This window comes from Nothobranchius furzeri, chromosome 8, assembly GCF_043380555.1.
Source record: "Nothobranchius furzeri strain GRZ-AD chromosome 8, NfurGRZ-RIMD1, whole genome shotgun sequence".
Lineage (NCBI taxonomy): Eukaryota > Metazoa > Chordata > Actinopteri > Cyprinodontiformes > Nothobranchiidae > Nothobranchius > Nothobranchius furzeri.
Window position 1 is genome coordinate 30,990,740 of NC_091748.1, and position 11,165 is coordinate 31,001,904.

Consider the following 11,165-nt stretch of genomic DNA (forward strand, 5'->3'; position numbering starts at 1 on the left):
TGCTGTTTCCTGCTCTGCTTGTCGCCGTTGGCGACTGCGCTGGTCCTGCTGTTGTTTTCTGCTCTGATTGTCAGCGTCGGCGACTGCGCTGGTCCTGCTGCTGTTTTCTTCTCTGCTCGTCGGCGTCTGCTCTGCTCGTCGGCGTCTGCGACTGCGCTGGGCCTGCTGCTGTTTTCTGCTCTGCTCGTCGGCGACTGCGCTGGTACTGCTGGTGTTTTCTGCACTGCTCATCGGCGTCGGCGACTGCGCTGGTCCTGCTGTTGTTTTCGCCTCTGCTCGTCGGCGTCTGCGACTGCGCTGGTCCTGCTGCTGTTTTCAGCTCTACTCGTTGGCGACTGCGCTGGTCCTGCTGCTTTTTTCTGCACTGCTCATTGGCGCTGGCGACTGCGTTGATCCTGCTGCTGTTTTCTGCTCTGCTCATTGGCGTCTGCGACTGCGCATCTCCTGCTGCTTTTTTCTGCTCTGCTCGTCAGCGTCAGCGACTGCGCTGACCCTGCTGCTGTTTTCTGCTCTGATCGTCTGCGACTGCGCATCTCCTGCTGCTGTTTTTTGCTCTGCTCGTCGGCGTCAGCGACTGCGCTGATCCTGCTGCTGTTTTCTGCTCTGCACGTCGGCGTCTGCGACTGCACATCTCCTGCTGCTGTTTTTTGCTCTGCTCGTCGGCGACTGCGCTGGTCCTGCTGCTGTTTTCTGCTCTGCTCATCGGCGTCGGCTACTGCACTGATCCTGCTGCTGTTTTCTGCTCTCCTTGTCTGCGTCAGCGAATGCGCTGATCCTGCTGCTGTTTCCTGCTCTGCTCGTCGCTGTCGGCGACTGAGCATGTCCTGCTGCTGTTTTCTTCTCTGCTCGTCGGCGTCTGCTCTGCTCATCGGCGTCTGCGACTGCGCTGGTCCTGCTGCTGTATTCTGCTCTGCTCATCGGCGACTGCGCTGGTCCTGCTGGTGTTTTCTGCACTGCTCATCGGCGTCGGCGACTGCACTGGTCCTGCTGTTGTTTTCGCCTCTGCTCGTCGGTGTCTGCGACTGCGCTTGTCCTGCTGCTGTTTTCTGCTCTGCTCGACGGCGACTGCGCTGGTCTTGCTGCTGTTTTCTGCACTGCTCATCGGCGTCGGCGACTGTGCTGATCCTGCTGCTGTTTTCTGCTCTGCTCATTGGCGTCTGCGACTGCGCATCTCCTGCTGCTTTTTTCTGCTCTGCTCGTCAGCGTCAGCGACTGCGCTGACCCTGCTGCTGTTTTCTGCTTTGATCGTCTGCGACTGCGCATCTACTGCTGCTGTTTTTTGCTCTGCTCGTCGGCGTCTGCGACTGGGCTGATCCTGCTGCTGTTTTCTGCTCTGCTCGTCTGCGTCAGCGAATGCGCTGATCCTTCTGCTGTTTTCTGCTCAGCTCGTCACCGTCAGCGCTGATCCTGCTGCTGTTTCCTGCTCTGCTCGTCGCCGTCGGTGACTGCGCTGGTCCTGCTGTTGTTTTCTTCTCTGCTAGTCGGCGTCTGCTCTGCTCGTCGGCGTCAGCAACTGCGCTGGTCCTGCTGCTGTTTTCTGCTCTGCTCGTCGGTGACTGCGCTGGTCCTGCCGCTGTTTTTTGCTCTGCTCGTCGGCGTCGGCAACTGCGCTGATCCTGCTGCTGCTTTCTGCTCTGCTCGTCGGAGTCTGCGACTGCACTGGTCCTGCTGCTGTTTTCTGCTCTGCTCGTCGGCATCAGCGACTGCGCTGATGCTGTTTTCTGCTCTGCTCGTCGAGGTCAGCAACTGCGCTGATCCTGCTGCTGTTTTCTGCTCTTCTCATCTCCGTCGGCGACTGCACTCGTCCTGGTGTTGTTTTCTGCTCTGATCGTCGGCGTCGGCGACTGCGCTGGTCCTGCTGCTGTTTTCTGCTCTGCTCATCGGCGTCTGCTACTGCGCTGATCCTGCTGCTATTTTCTGCTCTGCTCATCGGCGTCAGCGACTGGGCTGATCCTGCTCCTGTTTTCTGCTCTGCTCGTCTGCGTCAGCGAATGCGCTGATCCTGCTGCTGTTTTCTGCTCTGCTCGTCGCCGTCAGCGCTGATCCTGCTGCTGTTTCCTGCTCTGCTCGTCGCCGTCGGCGACTGCGCTGGTCCTGCTGTTGTTTTCTTCTCTGCTCGTCGGCGTCTGCTCTGCTCGTCGGCGTCAGCGACTGCACTGGTCCTGCTGCTGTTTTCTGCTCTGCTCGTCGGTGACTGCGCTGATCCTGCTGCAGTTTTCTGCACTGCTAATTGGCGTCGGCGACTGCGCTGATCCTGCTGCTGTTTTCTGCTCTGCTTGTACGCGTCGGCGACTGCGCTGGTCCTGCTGCTGTTTTCTGCTCTGCTCGTCGGCTGCTGCGCTGATCCTGCTGCTGTTTTCTGCTCTGCTCGTCTGCGTCAGCAAATGCGCTGATCCTGTTGCTGTTTCCTGCTCTGCTTGTCGCCGTTGGCGACTGCGCTGGTCCTGCTGTTGTTTTCTGCTCTGATTGTCAGCGTCGGCGACTGCGCTGGTCCTGCTGCTGTTTTCTTCTCTGCTCGTCGGCGTCTGCTCTGCTCGTCGGCGTCTGCGACTGCGCTGGGCCTGCTGCTGTTTTCTGCTCTGCTCGTCGGCGACTGCGCTGGTACTGCTGGTGTTTTCTGCACTGCTCATCGGCGTCGGCGACTGCGCTGGTCCTGCTGTTGTTTTCGCCTCTGCTCGTCGGCGTCTGCGACTGCGCTGGTCCTGCTGCTGTTTTCAGCTCTGCTCGTTGGCGACTGCGCTGGTCCTGCTGCTTTTTTCTGCACTGCTCATTGGCGCTGGCGACTGCGTTGATCCTGCTGCTGTTTTCTGCTCTGCTCATTGGCGTCTGCGACTGCGCATCTCCTGCTGCTTTTTTCTGCTCTGCTCGTCAGCGTCAGCGACTGCGCTGACCCTGCTGCTGTTTTCTGCTCTGATCGTCTGCGTCTGCGACTGCACATCTCCTGCTGCTGTTTTTTGCTCTGCTCGTCGGCGACTGCGCTGGTCCTGCTGCTGTTTTCTGCTCTGCTCATCGGCGTCGGCTACTGCGCTGATCCTGCTGCTGTTTTCTGCTCTCCTTGTCTGCGTCAGCGAATGCGCTGATCCTGCTGCTGTTTCCTGCTCTGCTCGTCGCTGTCGGCGACTGCGCATGTCCTGCTGCTGTTTTCTTCTCTGCTCGTCGGCGTCTGCTCTGCTCATCGGCGTCTGCGACTGCGCTGGTCCTGCTGCTGTATTCTGCTCTGCTCATCGGCGACTGCGCTGGTCCTGCTGGTGTTTTCTGCACTGCTCATCGGCGTCGGCGACTGCACTGGTCCTGCTGTTGTTTTCGCCTCTGCTCGTCGGCGTGTGCGACTGCGCTTGTCCTGCTGCTGTTTTCTGCTCTGCTCGACGGCGACTGCGCTGGTCTTGCTGCTGTTTTCTGCACTGCTCATCGGCGTCGGCGACTGTGCTGATCCTGCTGCTGTTTTCTGCTCTGCTCGTAGGCGTCGGCGAATGCGCTGGTCATGCTGCTGTTTTCTGCACTGCTCATCGGCGTCTGTGACTGCGCTGGTCCTGCTGCTGTTTTCTGCTCTGCTCGTCCGCGACTGCACTGGTCCTGCTGCTGTTTTCTGCACTGCTCATGTGCGTCAGCGACTGCGTTGATCCTGCTGCTGTTTTCTGCTCTGCTCATTGGCGTCTGCGACTGCACATCTCCTGCTGCTGTTTTTTTGCTCTGCTCATCGGCGTCGGCTACTGCGCTGATCCTTCTGCTGTTTTCTGCTCTGCTTGTCTGCGTCAGTGAATGCGCTGATCCTGCTGCTGTTTCCTGCTCTGCTCGTCTCCGTCGGCGACTGCGCTGGTCCTGCTGTTGTTTTCTGCTCTGATCGTCGGCGTCGGCGACTGCGCTGGTCCTGCTGCTGTTTTCTTCTCTGCTCGTCAGCGTCTGCTCTGCTCGTCGGCGTCTGCGACTGTGCTGGTCCTGCTGGTGTTTTCTGCACTGGTCATCGGCGTCGGCGACTGCGCTGGTCCTGCTGTTGTTTTCGCCTCTGCTCGTCGGTGTCTGCGACTGCGCATCTCCTGCTGCTGTTTTTTGCTCTGCTCGTCGGCGTTGGCGACTGCGCTGATCCTGCTGCTGTTTTCTGCTCTGCTCGTCGGCGACTGCACTGGACCTGCTGCTGTTTTCTGCACTGCTCATCGGCGTCGGCGACTGCGTTGATCCTGCTGCTGTTTTCTGCTCTGCTCATTGGCGTCTGCGACTGCGCATCTCCTGCCGCTTTTTTCTGCTCTGCTCGTCGGCGTCAGCGACAGCGCTGATCCTGCTGCTGTTTTCTGCTCTGCTCATCGGCGACTGCGCTGGTCTTGCTGCTGATTTCTGAATTGCTCATCGGCGTTGGCAACTGCGTTGATCCTGCTGCTGTTTTCTGCTCTGCTCATTGGCGTCTGCGACTGCGCATCTCCTGCTGCTTTTTTCTGCTCTGCTCGTCAGCGTCAGCGACTGCGCTGACCCTGCTGCTGTTTTCTGCTCTGATCGTCTGCGACTGCGCATCTACTGCTGCTGTTTTTTGCTCTGATTGTCGGCGTCTGCGACTGGGCTGATCCTGCTGCTGTTTTCTGCTCTGCTCGTCTGCGTCAGCGAATGCGCTGATCCTTCTGCTGTTTTCTGCTCAGCTCGTCAACGTCAGCGCTGATCCTGCTGCTGTTTCCTGCTCTGCTCATCGCTGTCGGCGACTGCGCTGGTCCTGCTGTTGTTTTCTTATCTGCTCCTCGGCGTCTGCTCTGCTCGTCGGCGTCAGCGACTGCGCTGATCCTGCTGCTGTTTCCTGCTCTGCTCGTCGCCGTCGGGGACTTCACGGGTCCTGCTGTTGTTTTCTGCTCTGATCGCCGGAGTCAGCGACTGCGCTGGTCCTGCTGCTGTTTTCTTCTCTGCTCGTCGGCGTCTGCGCTGGTCCTGCTGCTGTTTTCTGCTCTGCTCGTCGGCGACTGCGCTGGTCCTGCTGTTGTTTTCGCCTCTGCTCGTCGGCGTCTGCTCTGCTCATCGGCGTCTGCGACTGCGCTGGTCCTGCTGCTGTTTTCTGCCCTGCTCATTGGCGTCTGCGACTGCGCATCTCCTGCTGCTTTTTTCCGCTCTGCTCGTCGGCGTCAGCGACTGCGCTGACCCTGCTGCTGTTTTCTGCTCTGCTCGTCGGCGTCTGCGACTGCGCATCTCCTGCTGCTGTTTTTTGCTCTGCTCGTCGGCGACTGCGCTGATCCTGCTGCTGTTTTCTGCTCTGCTCGTCTGCGTCAGCGAATGCGCTGATCCTGCTGCTGTTTCCTGCTCTGATCGTCGGCATCGGCGACTGCGCTGGTCCTGCTGCTGTTTTCTTCTCTGCTCGTCGGCGTCTGCTCTGCTCGTCGGCGTCTGCGACTGCGCTCGTCCTGCTGCTGTTTTCTGCTCTGCTCGTCTGCGACTGCGCTGGTCCTGCTGCTGTTTTCTGCTCTGCTTGTCGGCGACTGCGCTGGTCCTGCTGCTGTTTTCTGAGCTGCTCATCGGCGTCGGCGACTGTGCTGATCCTGCTTCTGTTTTCTGCTCTGCTCTTAGGCGTCGCCGACTGCGCTGGTCCTGCTGCTGTTTTCTGCACTGCTCATCGGCGTCGGCGACTGCGCTGATCCTGCTGCTGTTTTCTGCTCTGCTCGTCGTGACTGCGACTGCGCATCTCCTGCTACTTTTTTCTGCTCTGCTCGTTGGCGTCAGCGACTGCGCTGCTCCTGCAAATTTTTTCTGCTATGCGCGTCGGCGTCTGCAACTGCGCATCTCCTGCCGCTGTTTTTTGCTCTGCTCGTCGGCGTCGGCGACTGCGCTGATCCTGCTGGTGTTTTCTGCTCTGCTTGTCAGCGTCAGCGAATGTGCTGATCCTGCTGCTGTTTCCTGCTCTGCTCGTCGCCGTCGGCGACTTCGCTGGTCCTGCTGTTGTTTTCTGCTGTGATCGCCGGCGTCGGCGACAGCGCTGGTCCTGCTGCTGTTTTCTTCTCTGCTCGTCGGCGTCTGCTCTGCTCGTCGGCGTCTGCGCTGGTCCTGCTGCTGTTTTCTGCTCTGCTCGTCGGCGACTGCGCTGGTCCTGCTGTTGTTTTTGCCTCTGCTCGTCGGCGTCTGCTCTGCTCATCGGCATCTGCGACTGCGCTGGTCCTGCTGCTGTTTTCTGCAATGCTCGTTGGTGACTGCGCTGGTCCTTCTGCTGTTTTCTGCACTGCTCATCTGCGTCGGCGACTGCGCTGATCCTGCTGCTGTTTTCTGCTCTGCTCGTAGGCGTTGGCGACTGCGCTGGTCCTGCTGCTGTTTTCTGCACTGCTCATCGGCGTCGGCGATGGCGCTGATCCTGCTGCTGTTTTCTGCTCTGCTCGTAGGCGTCGGCGACTGCGCTGGTCCTGCTGTTGTTTTCTGCACTGCTCATCGGCGGCGGCGACTGCGCTGATCCTGCTGCTGTTTTCGGCTCTGCTTGTAGGCGTAGCTGACTGCACTGGTCCTGCTGCTGTTTTCTTCTCTGCTCGTCGGCGACTGCGCTGGTCCTGCTGCTGTTTTCTGCTCTGCTCGTAGGCGTCGGCGACTGCGCTGGTCCTGCTGTTGTTTTCTGCAATGCTCGTCGCCGTCGGCGACTGCGCTGGTTCTGCTGCTGTTTTCTTCTCTGCTCGTCGGCGTTTGCTCTGCTCGTCGGCGTCTGAGACTGCGCTGGTCCTGCTGCTGTTTTCTGCTCTGCTCGTCTGCGACTGCGATGGTCCTGCTGCTGTTTTCTGCTCTGCTCATCGGCGTCGGCGACTGTGCTGATCCTGCTGCTGTTTTCTGCTCTGCTCGTAGGCGTCGGCGACTGCGCTGGTCCTGCTGCTGTTTTCTGCACTGCTCATCGGCGTCGGCGACTGCGCTGATCCTGCTGCTGTTTTCTGCTCTGCTCGTCGGCGACTGCGACTGCGCTGATCCTGCAGCTGTTTTCTGCTCTGCTCGTCGGCGTCTGCGACTGCGCATCTCCTGCTGCTGTTTTTTGCTCTGCTCATCGGCGTCGGCGACTGCGCTGATCCTGCTGCTGTTTTCTGCTCTGCTCATCGGCGTCAGCGACTAGGCTGATCCTGCTGCTGTTTTCTGCTCTGCTCATCTGCGTCAGCGAATGTGCTGATCCTGCTGCTGTTTCCTGCTCTGCTCGTCGCCGTCGGCGACTTCGCTGGTCCTGCTGTTGATTTCTGCTCTGATCGCCGGCGTAAGCGACAGCGCTGGTCCTGCTGCTGTTTTCTTCTCTGCTCGTCGGCATCTGAGCTGGTCCTGCTGCTGTTTTCTGCTCTGCTTGTCGGCGACTGCGCTGGTCCTGCTGTTGTTTTCGCCTCTGCTCGTCGGCGTCTGCTCTACTCATCGGCGTCTGCGACTGCGCTGATCCTGCTGCTGTTTTCTTCTCTGCTCGTCGGAGACTGCGCTGGTCCTGCTGCTGTTTTCTGCTCTGCTCGTAGGCGTCTGCGACTGCGCTGGTCCTGCTGTTGTTTTCTGCAATGCTCGTCGCCGTCGGCGACTGCGCTGGTCCTGCAGTTGTTTTCTGCTCTGCTCGTAGGCGTCGGCGACTGCGCTGATCCTGCTGCTGTTTCCTGCTCTGCTCGTCGGCGACTGCGACTGCGCATCTCCTGCTGCTTTTTTCTGCTCTGCTTGTCGGCGTCAGCGACTGCGCTGATCCTGCAGCTGTTTTCTGCTCTGCTCGTCGGCGTCTGCGACTGCGCATCTCCTGCTGCTGTTTTTTGCTCTGCTCGTCGGCGTCGGCGACTGCGCTGATCCTGCTGCTGTTTTCTGCTCTGCTCATTGGCGTCTGCGACTACGCATCTCCTGCTGCTTTTTTTCTGCTCTGCTCGTCGGCGTCAGCGACTGCGCTGACCCTGCTGCTGTTTTCTGCTCTTATCGTCTGCGACTGCGCATCTCCTGCTGTTGTTTTTTGCTCTGCTCGTCGGCGTCAGCGACTGCGCTTATCCTGCTGCTGTTTTCTGCTCTGCTCGTCGGCGTCTGCGACTGCGCATCTCCTGCTGCTGTTTTTTACTCTGCTCGTCGGAGACTGCGCTTGTCCTACTGCTGTTTTCTGCTCTGCTCATCGGCGTCGGCTACTGCGCTGATCCTGCTGCTGTTTTCTGCTCTGCTCGTCTGCGTCAGCGAATGCGCTGATCCTGCTGCTGTTTCCTGCTCTGCTCGTCGCCGTCGGCGACTGCGCTGGTCCTGCTGTTGTTTTCTGCTCTGATCGTCGGCGTCGGAGACTGCGCTGGCCCTCTTGCTGTTTTCTTCTCTGCTCGTCGGCGTCTGCTCTGCTCGTCGGCGTCTGCGACTGTGCTGGTCCTGCTGCTGTTTTCTGCTCTGCTCGTCTGCGACTGCGCTGTTTCTGCTGCTGTTTTCTGCTCTACTTGTTGGCGACTGCGCTGGTCCTGCTGCTGTTTTCTGCACTGCTCATCGGCGTTGGCGACTGCGCTGATCCTGCTGCTGTTTTCTGCACTGCTCATCGGCGTCGACGACTGCGCTGATCCTGCTGCTGTTTTCTACACTGCTCAATGGCGTCGGCGACTGCGCTGATCCTGCTGCTGTTTTCTGCTCTGCTTGTAGGCGTCGGCGACTGCGCTGATCCTGCTGCTCTATTCTGCACTGCTCATCGGCGTCGGCGACTGCGCTGATCCTGCTGCTGTTTCCTGCTCTGCTCGTAGGCGTCGGCGACTGCGCTGGTCCTGCTGTTGTTTTCTGCACTGCTCATCGGCGTCGGCGACTGCGCTGATCCTGCTGCTGTTTTCTGCTCTGCTTGTAGGCGTCGCCGACTGCGCTGATCCTGCTGCTGTTTTCTTCTCTGCTTGTCGGCGACTGCGCTGGTCCTGCTGCTGTTTTCTGCTCTGCTCATCGGCGTCGGTGACTGTGCTGATCCTGCTGCTGTTTTCTGCTCTGCTTGTAGGCGTCGCCGACTGCGCTGATCCTGCTGCTGTTTTCTTCTCTGCTCGTCGGAGACTGCGCTGGTCCTGCTGCTGTTTTCTGCTCTGCTCGTAGGCGTCTGCGACTGCGCTGGTCCTGCTGTTGTTTTCTGCAATGCTCGTCGCCGTCGGCGACTGCGCTGGTCCTGCAGTTGTTTTCTGCTCTGCTCGTAGGCGTCGGCGACTGCGCTGATCCTGCTGCTGTTTCCTGCTCTGCTCGTCGGCGACTGCGACTGCGCATCTCCTGCTGCTTTTTTCTGCTCTGCTTGTCGGCGTCAGCGACTGCGCTGATCCTGCAGCTGTTTTCTGCTCTGCTCGTCGGCGTCTGCGACTGCGCATCTCCTGCTGCTGTTTTTTGCTCTGCTCGTCGGCGTCGGCGACTGCGCTGATCCTGCTGCTGTTTTCTGCTCTGCTCATTGGCGTCTGCGACTGCGCATCTCCTGCTGCTTTTTTTCTGCTCTGCTCGTCGGCGTCAGCGACTGCGCTGACCCTGCTGCTGTTTTCTGCTCTTATCGTCTGCGACTGCGCATCTCCTGCTGTTGTTTTTTGCTCTGCTCGTCGGCGTCAGCGACTGCGCTTATCCTGCTGCTGTTTTCTGCTCTGCTCGTCGGCGTCTGCGACTGCGCATCTCCTGCTGCTGTTTTTTACTCTGCTCGTCGGCGACTGCGCTTGTCCTACTGCTGTTTTCTGCTCTGCTCATCGGCGTCGGCTACTGCGCTGATCCTGCTGCTGTTTTCTGCTCTGCTCGTCTGCGTCAGCGAATGCGCTGATCCTGCTGCTGTTTCCTGCTCTGCTCGTCGCCGTCGGCGACTGTTCTGGTCCTGCTGTTGTTTTCTGCTCTGATCGTCGGCGTCGGAGACTGCGCTGGCCCTCTTGCTGTTTTCTTCTCTGCTCGTCGGCGTCTGCTCTGCTCGTCGGCGTCTGCGACTGCGCTGGTCCTGCTGCTGTTTTCTGCTCTGCTCGTCTGCGACTGCGCTGTTTCTGCTGCTGTTTTCTGCTCTGCTCGTCGGCGACTGCGCTGGTCCTGCTGCTGTTTTCTGCGCTGCTCATCGGCGTCGGCGACTGTGCTGATCCTTCTGCTGTTTTCTGCTCTGCTCGTAGGCGTCGGCGACTGCGCTGGTCCTGCTGCTGTTTTCTGCTCTGCTCGTCGGCGACTGCGATTTCGCATCTCCGGCTGCTTTTTTCTGCTCTGCTCGTCGGTGACTGCGCTGGTCCTGCTGTTGTTTTTGCCTCTGCTCATTGGCGTCTGCGACTGCGCATCTCCTGCCGCTTTTTTCTGCTCTGCTCGTCGGCGTCAGCGACAGCGCTGATCCTGCTGCTGTTTTCTGCTCTGCTCATCGGCGACTGCGCTGGTCTTGCTGCTGATTTCTGAACTGCTCATCGGCGTTGGCAACTGCGTTGATCCTGCTGCTGTTTTCTGCTCTGCTCATTGGCGTCTGCGACTGCGCATCTCCTGCTGCTTTTTTCTGCTCTGCTCGTCAGCGTCAGCGACTGCGCTGACCCTGCTGCTGTTTTCTGCTCTGATCGTCTGCGACTGCGCATCTACTGCTGCTGTTTTTTGCTCTGATTGTCGGCGTCTGCGACTGGGCTGATCCTGCTGCTGTTTTCTGCTCTGCTCGTCTGCGTCAGCGAATGCGCTGATCCTTCTGCTGTTTTCTGCTCAGCTCGTCAACGTCAGCGCTGATCCTGCTGCTGTTTCCTGCTCTGCTCATCGCTGTCGGCGACTGCGCTGGTCCTGCTGTTGTTTTCTTATCTGCTCCTCGGCGTCTGCTCTGCTCGTCGGCGTCAGCGACTGCGCTGATCCTGCTGCTGTTTCCTGCTCTGCTCGTCGCCGTCGGGGACTTCACGGGTCCTGCTGTTGTTTTCTGCTCTGATCGCCGGAGTCAGCGACTGCGCTGGTCCTGCTGCTGTTTTCTTCTCTGCTCGTCGGCGTCTGCGCTGGTCCTGCTGCTGTTTTCTGCTCTGCTCGTCGGCGACTGCGCTGGTCCTGCTGTTGTTTTCGCCTCTGCTCGTCGGCGTCTGCTCTGCTCATCGGCGTCTGCGACTGCGCTGGTCCTGCTGCTGTTTTCTGCTCTGCTCATTGGCGTCTGCGACTGCGCATCTCCTGCTGCTTTTTTCCGCTCTGCTCGTCGGCGTCAGCGACTGCGCTGACCCTGCTGCTGTTTTCTGCTCTGCTCGTCGGCGTCTGCGACTGCGCATCTCCTGCTGCTGTTTTTTGCTCTGCTCGTCGGCGACTGCGCTGATCCTGCTGCTGTTTTCTGCTCT